This window comes from Epinephelus moara, chromosome 18 (assembly GCF_006386435.1).
Source record: "Epinephelus moara isolate mb chromosome 18, YSFRI_EMoa_1.0, whole genome shotgun sequence".
Lineage (NCBI taxonomy): Eukaryota > Metazoa > Chordata > Actinopteri > Perciformes > Serranidae > Epinephelus > Epinephelus moara.
In genome coordinates this window covers 32,948,291-32,959,395 of record NC_065523.1, presented here as the reverse complement: position 1 = coordinate 32,959,395, position 11,105 = coordinate 32,948,291, and the positions used below count along the sequence as shown (strand labels likewise).

At 42.4% G+C, this 11,105-nt stretch overlaps 1 protein-coding gene across 2 annotated transcripts in view; it reads right to left on the bottom strand.

Moving 5' to 3' along the window:
- Positions 1-9,001, bottom strand: part of cdc42ep1b (CDC42 effector protein (Rho GTPase binding) 1b) — an 18,216-nt gene extending 9,215 nt beyond the window's left edge. The window contains exons 1-3 of one of the 2 annotated variants that reach the window (XM_050069992.1): positions 8,835-9,001; positions 2,018-2,129; positions 1,118-1,620 (exon numbers count right to left, since the gene is read on the bottom strand). The gene's annotated coding sequence lies outside the window, so the exon portion shown is untranslated. The remainder of the gene's footprint in view (positions 1-1,117; positions 1,621-2,017; positions 2,130-8,834) is intronic. The other variant, XM_050069991.1, reaches the window with a different exon arrangement.
- Positions 9,002-11,105: the final 2,104 nt, after the last annotated feature.

The window sequence follows — 11,105 nt, the reverse complement described above, 5'->3', positions numbered from 1 at the left end:
CTTTACTTCCTGGATTTTTCCCACATGGAAATTCTGACCAATCAAGAGCAGCTTTCTCACACAAGGCATTTGATCTGGTCTGCTTGTAAATGCTTTCCCTAACTCAGGAGAGACTCAGCAGCCAGATATTTCTCCATTTGTCTTGTCTTGGGTCACCTTCATAGTCTCTGCTACAGTCACCACAGCCTCACTGTCATGTCACCAGGGGTTTATAGATGTCACTGAAAATGTGCCAATAAGAGTGGTCATCCGGGACCCCTTTATCCCAATTTTTTTGTAGGGGGCCCCAAACATTTGCCTGGTTCACCTCCCCTGCCCTGCTTGTACTGCACATGACCAAACACTCAGCTCACTACTCCTGCACAACAACAGCTTTCAGTTATGACAAAATAACAAAGACGATGAATTACAAGGCCGCACTTCGTTTCCTCTGCTTACCACAGCTTATGTGGTCGGAGAGTTTGGACTCTTGTTCAGATCTGGTTCAGCGAATGACAGTTAAGAAAAACAAGGTCCGGCGCAACTGCAAATATACAGAGACGTGATTTCAGCCAAACAACTCAGCTGGTTTGTGTGAGAAAAGTAAAGAAATAGACTGATGTTTACTTCATTTTAAATCTTTTTAGATTTGGAGAACTGTCCTGTAGTCAGTCTAAACATACATTTTGCCCGCAACACTAAGAGGATCACCTCACCAGGAATTCGCTGTAAAACCAAAGTATTCTAAATGTGTCTTTTACTTGGTGAACCTAGTAAAAGAAGTTTTTAAGAAGCAGATGGAAATTTCAAAAACAAAACTAAACTGGACTGTATGTTACACCAACACACAAATTTATAAATAACTCTTAATAGGCCAGACTGTGTCTTCACTTCTCACTATTATTAAGGTTTCAGGTTAGCCTACAAGGATTAGTCCCTGGGTTTATGTATTTACTGCAGCATCCCACCCAAGCAGTGAATAAAACCCAAGCACATTAATTGGAAAATTAACTGATTAGTGATAATGATCTACATCCTCCTGCCCTTTTTTTTTTACCCACAGAAACCTTCAGTAATTTTCTGTAATCTTGCACTTTTAAAGAAAAAAACACAGCAGTATTTCCAATCTGAATCTTACGGGCAGCGACTCCTTTTTCCATCTTCAGTAGAGCTCAACTTTTGAGAAGACCTTGTGCGTCTCATGCAGTTGTCTTCGTCTGGGGGGGGTCCACTGCCATGCACTGTCTCCCACTAAAGAGGTTTATCCATGTGTAGCGCCACGCTGTCCATGGGACATCCTGTCGCCCCGCTACTTTGTCCTCTGTCCTCCTGGCCCCTCTGCACCCAAGATGTCAGACCTTTGAGCAGCACAATCAGAGCTGAGGCAAAAAAGAGGCTTTCTCAAAAGGGGCAATAAAGTAAAGTGCCGTAATCCAGCAACTGTTTTGTTTGCATCATCCTGGAAGAAAAAATACGGCTCATCCAGGATTGTCCATGCGCTGGATTAGCTGCTAATCCCTTCTGTCTTCCCTCCCTCTCTGACTCCCTCACTTGCTCTCTGCCTTCTTCAATCCACTTAGTTCCCCGGTGGTTTCCAGGTGGGGGGGCTTCTGTGTTTTCATTCAGTTCACTTTAGGCCAGCTAGGAGAACGGACAGAGAGAAAAAGGAGAGAGATGTGAGTTACACACTAGACCAAAGACTGGAGACGGAGCATTCAAGTGCACATAAATGTGTCAGGAAAATAAAACTTTGGATTGAGGGATGCTGGGAATGTTATTCTCTCCCTCTCTCTCTCGTTGCCTGAGGAGCCAGCAGGTCCTCAAGAATTTCTTCAGGGGCTGAACTTGATAAATAAAACCTGAGTACAACGGAAGCTTTGAAGAGTCTTTAGTGTGTTTTCTAAGGCTGACTCATATGATTATTTATTTTAAGGTCCCGTGTGGAAAATTTAGGGGGATATACTGGCAGAAATGGAATATAATATAATATTTTCTTCAGTGCATAATCACCTGAAAATAAGAATTGTGTTTTCATTACCTTAGAATGAGCCATTCATATCTATATAGGGAGCGGGTCCTAGTCCAAGGAGATCGCCATGTTGCACCGCCATGTTTCTACAGTAGCCCAGAACAGCCAAACCAAACACTGTCTGTAGATAGGTTGAAAAATACCAAAGTAGCCCTTTAAGTTATAAGTGAAAAAAATGTGCACAGATTAGCAGGTGCTAGGCTAGCAGACCATCTGTGATATGCCAAACAGTGTAAGAGAAATGTTGATTTGTAATGTGAAACTGCTTTATTCAGTGGTTTTACCATTTTAAATCACTTGGTCTGTTTGTTTTGGAGAGGAAGAGACCTCTGTGGATAATTCGGCTCCTGGTAAAACCCTCTGAACAATGAACACTGAAGGAACTCTAACCGGGAGAAGTCTCAGCTGGTTGCAATTTGCAGTCTTTAAATCCCCCTGAAATCTTTCACACTGTTCCTTTAACTACAAGCACTTCCATGATTCTCTCCTGAGGGAAAAAGATTTTTCTACAGTTATACAGTTTACAATTATTAATATTTTAGCACTACAGTGATTAAGAGATTAGTCGGTCTACAGAAAATCTGTATTTTGATAATCAATTTCAGTAAAATTTATGGAGCACAAATGCCAGACTTTTGCGACTTTTTACAGCCTCTTAAGTCCTGAAAGGTGATATTTTTTATTTTGTGTGCAGCACAAGATAATAATTTCTATCTTATTTTAGGACTTTAGGGGCTCCGTAACTTTTCTCTGATTTTTATCATCTGGTTTTGGACCACTGGTTTGACAGAAAATATTATTTGAAGATGTCACCTTTTAATGACAAACATTTATTCAGTGTTTTTTGACATTTTACAGACTATACATTTAATGATCAGTTATTTGCAGTATATTTTAAAGTATGGTTGGGTAGATGTTCCAAATGTGTTATTTTCGTTAGAGGTAATCCTTGCAATTTTTTTTTTACGTTCAATTTTTAAATTCATTGTGACATAAAAACAAGTGCCCCTGTCTGCACATGTTAAACCATGCTAAGTTGCAGAGAAGCCAGGTCTATCTACAGTAACAGATTTATACACAACCTTTATACCATAGATCAACTTCTCCGGAGATAGAAATGTTTCCTCTAAAGGCCCTGTGTGTCTGTTTTTCCTGGATACACCCTGAGAGCCTGATTCCTGTCTACTGAAGGCATGACTTCAGGGCAAAGTGAGCACCGGTAAGCTCCAAACACGTGACCTCGCCAGTGCTGGATTAGTGTCGCAGGAGTTACTCTCCAAGGCTCCTGCCAGGCCAATCTGGACCTGTGACATAAGAACTTGAGCTAGGTGATGGTGCCACTCTTACTGGGCACTGGCCTGGGCTCAGATTACCATCCTTAAATCTTTAACTAATCCCGGTTTTTCGACAGGACAAGTGTTCAGGGGTGGCCATCACAGGGAGCATGAACTGTCTGTAATGTAGAAATAAGTAAGGATGGAGGATATGATCAAACCGTGGGTGTGACAGAAACAATAATTTAATTTAGTGGGCAATCATAAAGAGGAGGAAGGGGAGGTAGGATGGATTTTAGCTGCTGCCTGACCGCTTCTGATCCTTCGGCTCAGTAACATTTATCTTAAGGGAGTGATTAGGGTGTGTGGGGCACGAGAAGGTGAGAAGCAGATAAACATTAGCAAGAGAGACAAACATCCACTCTCAGCGTCAACACCATAAAAAAATCAAATCATATCATATCAGAAATAATAGTTCACAGACTGATGAATGCCTTTGTATGCAGTTTCCACCCCTAAATCCCCAAGGAGACTCTTTTTTCCTTCTGTCCTTTATTTTGCATTTCTGTCATCTGATGCTTAAAGATCCCATATTGTGCTCATTTTCAGGTTCATATTTGTATTTGTGATTTCTACTAGACCATGACATGCCTCTCTCATACTGTGGGCCTGAATATACCTGTGTTCACCCTCTGCCTGAAGCACTCCATTGTATTGCCTGTTTCTTTAAGCCCCCCTCCCACAAAAGCCAAGTCTCCTCTGGCCCCTTTTAAGGCCCACACCGCAAACCAACTTTAGAGTACTAGCAGCGACAAAAGCAATCTGCTGCGTCACCTCACACCGCTGTGTCTTGGCCAGAAAAGTTGCACATGAACACTCTGCAAAGACTTCATCCAACGGCCAACCAGTACGTACGTTCTGCACGTTCTTGTTTTGTCTGTATGAAAAAGCAAAGGCGGCGTAACGACGGGACTTTGTAGCAGCCCTATTGCGCGATCTCGTGTGTGTGAAAAGGGCTTCTGATTGGTCAGTGTTTCCGGGTCCTCCACATCCACGCTCTTGGCTTCTCTGCACCATAATTGCAGCCGGAAAAAGCCCGTAAAGACACTGAAGTGGCAGTTTCTGTCTTTAAATAGCACTGTTGTGACATCACAACTTCACTGAAATCCTGACGGCTCATTTAAAGGCACAGTTTCTGAATACGGACTGTGTACATTTCTTTGTGGATTGAGCGTTTGGTTACTTTCACAATATTTATATAGCATCTACACCGGCTTCTTAATAAAAAAAAATACATATAATCGGACTTTTTACAATATGGGACCTTTAATTAGCAGCTTTTCGTGATGTAATTAACATGTTCTCTCCTGCTTTTATAGCTGCCAATTTCTTGTAGCCTCATATCAGCATTGTATATGGTTTTCCTCCTCCTTTATGACTTTGTGAGCAATAAATGCAGCTCAGCTAAGATCTCTTCATGTAAAGTGTTACACCAGCACAGAAATTCACTTTGGGAACTTTATTCAGGAACTTGGCCTCATTAGAAACACACAGAAAGCGATTTAGATCTGCTAAACATGTTATTTGTCTGCAAACTGTACCTGCAGACGTTCATAAACAAGCCTGTTTTTTGCGTAAGCCGCCTGACTGATTGCAGAGACAGACGAAGGGGTTGGTAACTGCAACGGGAACAGCTTGCAATGGGGAGAGCAGACCGGACGCCATCTATTATGGCCATCAAATAAAGGATCCGAGGAAGCTGATGAGAAACACATTTTTACCTCATGTCTTTATATGATTTTTTTTTTTTACCAGACTTCTATTTTCAGCTCTTCCTTCAATCCATCTTGCTGTCTTTTATCTCTCTGTTTTTCCCTAACACACACACACACACACACACACGTGCTCTGTCAAACATGTCTCTGTCACTCTCCTCGCAAGCAGATTTAATGTGTTCGTCAAACATCTGGTACCACAGAGCCACAAATTGCAGAACTGGGCTCTGATGACATTTAAGGGAGCGTTCAATCATAGTGGCTCAGAGAGAAATACATCTGTGTGCTTGTACATGGACTTACACTCACACTCACACACACACACACACACACACACACGGGGCTATGTCGCAGTGGGTCAGCTCTGAGGTTACTTCCTCCACTGGACCGGAGGCCATGGTCCTTTTACAGCACTGAACCAGCAAACTGTGGTTGAGGTCAGAACAGCCTGACCATTACGCATGGCTCAAAAATACAACATGCACTCAGTTTACAAGGATCTACTGCTGCAACGTGGCAATACACTCCCAAAACTGCCAAGTCCTTATAGTGTGTGTTTGTGTGTGTGTCTATGCACAGCAGTCAAGTTTCTTTCTCTGTATGTTATCTGACTGCACAGTCGCCAGAAGAAAATGTTGTCATTGTATGTTTCTGCAAACCATGGATACGTTACATTTGTATGTTTCATACATATTATATCCATGTTTGTAAAGTGATGTAGTTCAGATTACATGTATATGAGGTGAGTTCCCCATCATGATGGGGATGGGATGGTGGGTGGCGTGAGACCTAGGCAAGTTCTTAAACCACTTTTTAAGACCAGCCATTTTGTTTAGTAACATGACATTTCCAGCTGTGTCTGTGATGACACACGCAAGTATTTTTGACAACACGTCATGACATTTCCAGCAGTGTTTGTGGCGATATAAGCGGATATTTTTTAATGACACATTATCACATTTCCAATGGTGTTTGTGGCGACAGAATTAAGTTTGTTTTTAGCAATGCATCATGACATTTCCAGCAGTGTAGGTGGCGACAAAGTGGCTATTATTTAATAACACATTGTGACATTTCCAGCGGTTTGTGATGTCAGAAGTGGGTATTTTAGGCCAAAACATGATGTGCCTAAACCTAACCACACGTTAACCACAACACTGTCACAACGTAAGATTGAAAATTAAAACATAAGAAACATCAAGTTTCAACATATCCACTACATATGAAATGTACAAATGTAACATATCAATGGTTTGCAGGAACGTACCATGTCAATATTTTTTCTGGCGACTGGGCTGGACTGCAATAATGATTTCTGATTGAGATGCATGATATCTGGATGTGATGACATGGGTTCATGACGTTGTCTGATGACTAAACACGGATACTGTGACTTATACATGAACTTCCTGTTCACTCCCTCTCACACTTTCCTTAATGCACTACTGAGTAAACAAAATAATTCACATGAAGAAGCATTTGATAAAGAATTCATGCACATTTGACCTCTCCAGCTAGTTTTATGACTTCTTTTACAGCGCACAGAAAACATACAAAACAACAGTAGGCTAAGCAACCAAATCAGTCTTCATGGTCAAATTTAACCCTTGCCAACATTCACTAGTTTCGTGAATTCTTGTTTTTATGTATGGGGCTTTTGTCAACAGAACACAGGGGAAATTAGGCCAAACGACAGTGAAGTGCAAACACATCTCATTGCATTTCAATAGCCATGCTGAACAAAGAGTATAAGGAAATGTTGCCTCTCCAAACTTCCACCTAGCAAACATAAACAGAGAGGTGCAGCTAAAGTGGCTGTTTACAGGAATGCTCAACCTAAGTCTTGTTTTAAAAGTCTGTGTAAGTGACGTGCAGCAGGGTGGACTCCATGGCAACCAAATAAATGAATAATTACTTTTGTACATTATAATATAACAGATACTTTGGAATTTTCAGTTTCATACATTTTAACAAAAAGGTGTGGTGAGGTTTAAACACAAAGACACTTGGTTATAATTAGGAAAATATCACGTTTCAGCTTTCAATACCTGCTTTTGTGGCACAATCCTGGCAGGAAACGCAGCAATGTCTCTGTAAAAAACAATCGCTTTTTGTGGCACTATTCCAGCAGGAAACACAGCCTTGTCTCTGTAAAGAACAACCCCTATTTTTGGCACTAACCCAGCAGGAAATGCAGCAATGTCTCTTTTAAAAACAGTTGCTTTTTTTTTGTCACTATTCCGGCAGAAAACACAGTGATGTCTCCATAAAAAACAACCACTTTTTGTGGCACTATTCCGGCAGCAAATAGCGATGTCTCCCTAAAAAACAACCGCTTTTCACTGCGTTTTTCTGGCAGGTAGCGCAGTGATATCTCTGTTGAAACAACCACTTTTTGTGGCACTATTCCAGCAGGATATGTAGCAATGTCTACATAAAAAACAAAAACTTTCCATGGCACTATCCTTGTTGGAAACACCGTATCGGCTAACTAAAACAGCAACCAATTTTGTTATTTGTTTGTCTGCAGTGGTCTGCAACTTTGCAGGTGTCTCGCTTAGGTGTTACACCTTTCACCATCCCCTCTACATCCCAATGACAAAGACAGCTCATATACTGTGTCACTTAAGAGACGCTGAGATGGTTTATATGTGCAAACGTATCCGTGGTTTGCAGAAATGTACAAAGCCAACATTTCTCCTGGCACTTGGGTTGACTGACCCAACGCTGCTGCAGGGACAGACAGAGGGAGTGTCCAGATGTTTGGATGGTTGAATGTCTCTCTAACCATGACGCCACCTCCCTGACAGGCTGCCAGTGCACTGATCTGAGATCTGGCACAACCCTGGGACAGTTGCTCTGTGGTTCCACTAGTGGAGCAGTGACCAATTGATTCTGATTGTTTTCATCAAACACAGTCTCGCCACCTTCATCAGAGCCAAGCCACAGGTCATGTTACTGACACTTTGAAGGCATTTGACATATAGTACAGGGCGTACAGTTCATATTATTAAAATATGAAAACAAATTGCCACTGAACTAATGGGAAGTAATGCTGCAGAAGAGGATGTACAGAGGGTAGAGTGTGACAGTGTAAGCACTCATGAAAGTAACTTGTCTCATGATTGCAAACACTGACACAAGGGTGGATTGTATTGAATGCCACATGGCAGCATTTGGGAAAGTTAATTGTATTGTTTGTTTCCTATATACTGTTTTTAATGAACATTTTTACATTTTTACTGAATAATGATGTCCCTGCAATCCACACATAGGTTATTTGGCCCCCTCTGGAGCTCTGATAGCCGTCTGTAGTTATTTTAAATTGATAAGTGCTGCTAACTTGCACTCAGGCAAGTTTTTCAGTGATTATAGCTGTGATGACGTCCTTCCTTGCGTTGATTATTTTGTCTGAATCATTTAAATGCCCAAGAGAAACATGATCTCACTTGTTAACCAACTAACTGCACCGTGATGTGCCCACGTGGGGATAAGTGTGCAAACGTTTATAGTGTCTTTTTATGAGAGATCTAAGGTGAAGTAACATTTGCGCCCGTGGCTGCTCCCACTGCGTTTTTCTTTTACGCACAGAAAATGCGCTCGAGAGTTATTTTATAGAAAGCCAAGGAGACTGGGTTAAATGCTGGCTGTGTAGTAATTTACTATAAATAGATCTTGGTGTTTATTTCACATGCCCATTAGCTGTTACAAGTACACGTTGCGCGATATACGTCAAACAAAGTGATTTACAAACTCATCTTTTCAGAAAACTCTTACCTTTAAAAAAAGTTAGAGCGCAGTCCCTTCACAATGACACGACTTCACCACGTCTTTTCTCTGTCATCCTCCTCGGTTTGCGGTCTGCACCGTATGTTTCCGCTTGGACGTGAACTTTGCATCAGTGCAGCGCAGCGGTGCAGCGGCTCTGTGCTGCTGCTGTCAAGTGGAGTGGAAAGAGATGGAGAGGAGGAGGAGGTGGAGGAGGTGGGTGGACTCCAGAAAGACTGAATAATAACGGATGTTGAATGAAGCCCTAACCCAATCACCCAAAGAGAATGGGTGACGAGACTGCCTTCAGTGTGTACTGTATGTGTGGCGCGCCTTTTACTGGACAGAACTGACTGTCGACTGAAGTTAAAGCTGCAGTAGGCAATTTCATTTTGGCGTCACTAGGCAAAAATACCATTTAACATATTGTAATTCAAGTGGACTGAGAAAAATGCACGTCCCTTTATGAAAGCCTGATTCGGTGGCAGAGAATCCTGCAGAGAGAGTTACTATTTCAGCATTGACAGCAACAGAGCAGCCCAAGACAGACTTATCAGAAAGAGATTCTAAGGGTGCTTTCAGACCTAGAGTTGTCTTGCTTTGGTCTGAATCAGGGACTCATTTTGTTACAGAGTTGTATAATTGCCTAGAGTTGGTTCGTGTTCTCACGGCAGCATTTACAAGAGGACCAGATCAAAGGCCTTGTGCCAGAAAGCTGCTCTTGATTGGTCAGAATTTCCATGTGGGAAAAATCCAGGAAGTAAAGCAAACGTTGAAGAAGAGTACACTTGCAAGATAAATGTGACACTTTCTAATGTCACAATGGAGGGACAACTATGCAGGTTGATTTTAGCGCTGCTCATCGTGGACTATATTGCTGTCATTGTTCATTTTAGTCAAACCATACAGTTTGAAAACGAGGCGCGGCTCCAACTAGAAAACAATGTTTTGATGCATTGGATGTGCTGAATGTGCATATTAAGGCAGTACAGGAGGAGGTGCACATTAATAATCCTCCAGGACTGTAACATGCTCATGTTTAACCCAAACAATGTGTCATGTGACTGCAGTTGGTTCACATCCAGGTCGGAACACATTCTCACCACAAACCAACCGCACCAGAGTTTGTTTGTAACCGGAGACCACCTCTTCAAGAAGGTCTCAGTCTGGTTGTTTTGGTGCGTACCTGAGTGTGATTGCTGTGTTCACACCTGCCCAAACTAACTGCACTGAGGGGGCGAGTGAACTTGAGTTCAATTGAACTGAACCAAACAGATGGAGAGACAATATTGCCTTCTGCTGACTGGAGCTAAAGGCTCGCAGCTGTAGCTTAAAGTTCATCTTTATGTAACGTTAGCCAGAGCCTCGAATCACAGTGTATCCCCAAACTCACTCCCCGCCACGACCGACCACCTCGCTGGGAGGAGAGCAGGCAGCAGCTCTGGCAACTAATCCCCAGCTCCAGGAGACCGGACAGCCCTGACTCCCCGCCAGATCAAAAAACTTTCTGTTGCTGCCATTACACAGGTTAGACCCAGTTTGCCTCTGGTTACCAGCCCACTGTGACACCAGGCACTGGGGGGTTTGTGCCGGCCAAATTTGAGCCATTTCAGCCACTGACCAAAGGCCTGTCTCCCGAGCTGCTGCCTACTCTTCTCCTGGGGAAGCGGTGGGGAGTGAGGCGGAGGGACCGTGGTGTGGCTAGCAGCTAATTCTTGTCTCATTTGTGGTCTGATGAATTCAGATTTCTGCTAACTCTAGCTCTAGTTGTGGAACATACGGGGCTATAACTCTTAACAAGCATATAGCAGATCATATAAACTTTCAGTTTGAGCTAAACTATGCAAAATACACTAATTCAAAAAGCACAAGAGAAAAAAGAACAACATAAGTACAACATGTTAGTTTGGGACCATCAAAGGAGCCAATGTGATGAGGAAAGACACTGAGCACATTCTCATCGTAGGCTGAAGGCTGCAATAATAAACCACTGTGACTCTTCCCACACTGCTCTGTCAGTGTGTGCTTGTGCTGCAGGCTAAATATGGGTGTATGTGCATGATTTTTCAACATCTTCAGCTTGTTTGTGGTGTGTGTGTGTGTGTGTGTGTGTGTGTGTGTGTGAGAATGTGTGAAGAGCCTCCCGATGCTTGAACTCAGGTCTTAACCTCAGATCCTCTCTGTCTGTCACTGCCTGAGATAAATGCTTGACATGAGAACCTACTTTAATTTGACTTGGGCTCATTGACTTGGATGTTTAATCAAAAACACGAGCACCAA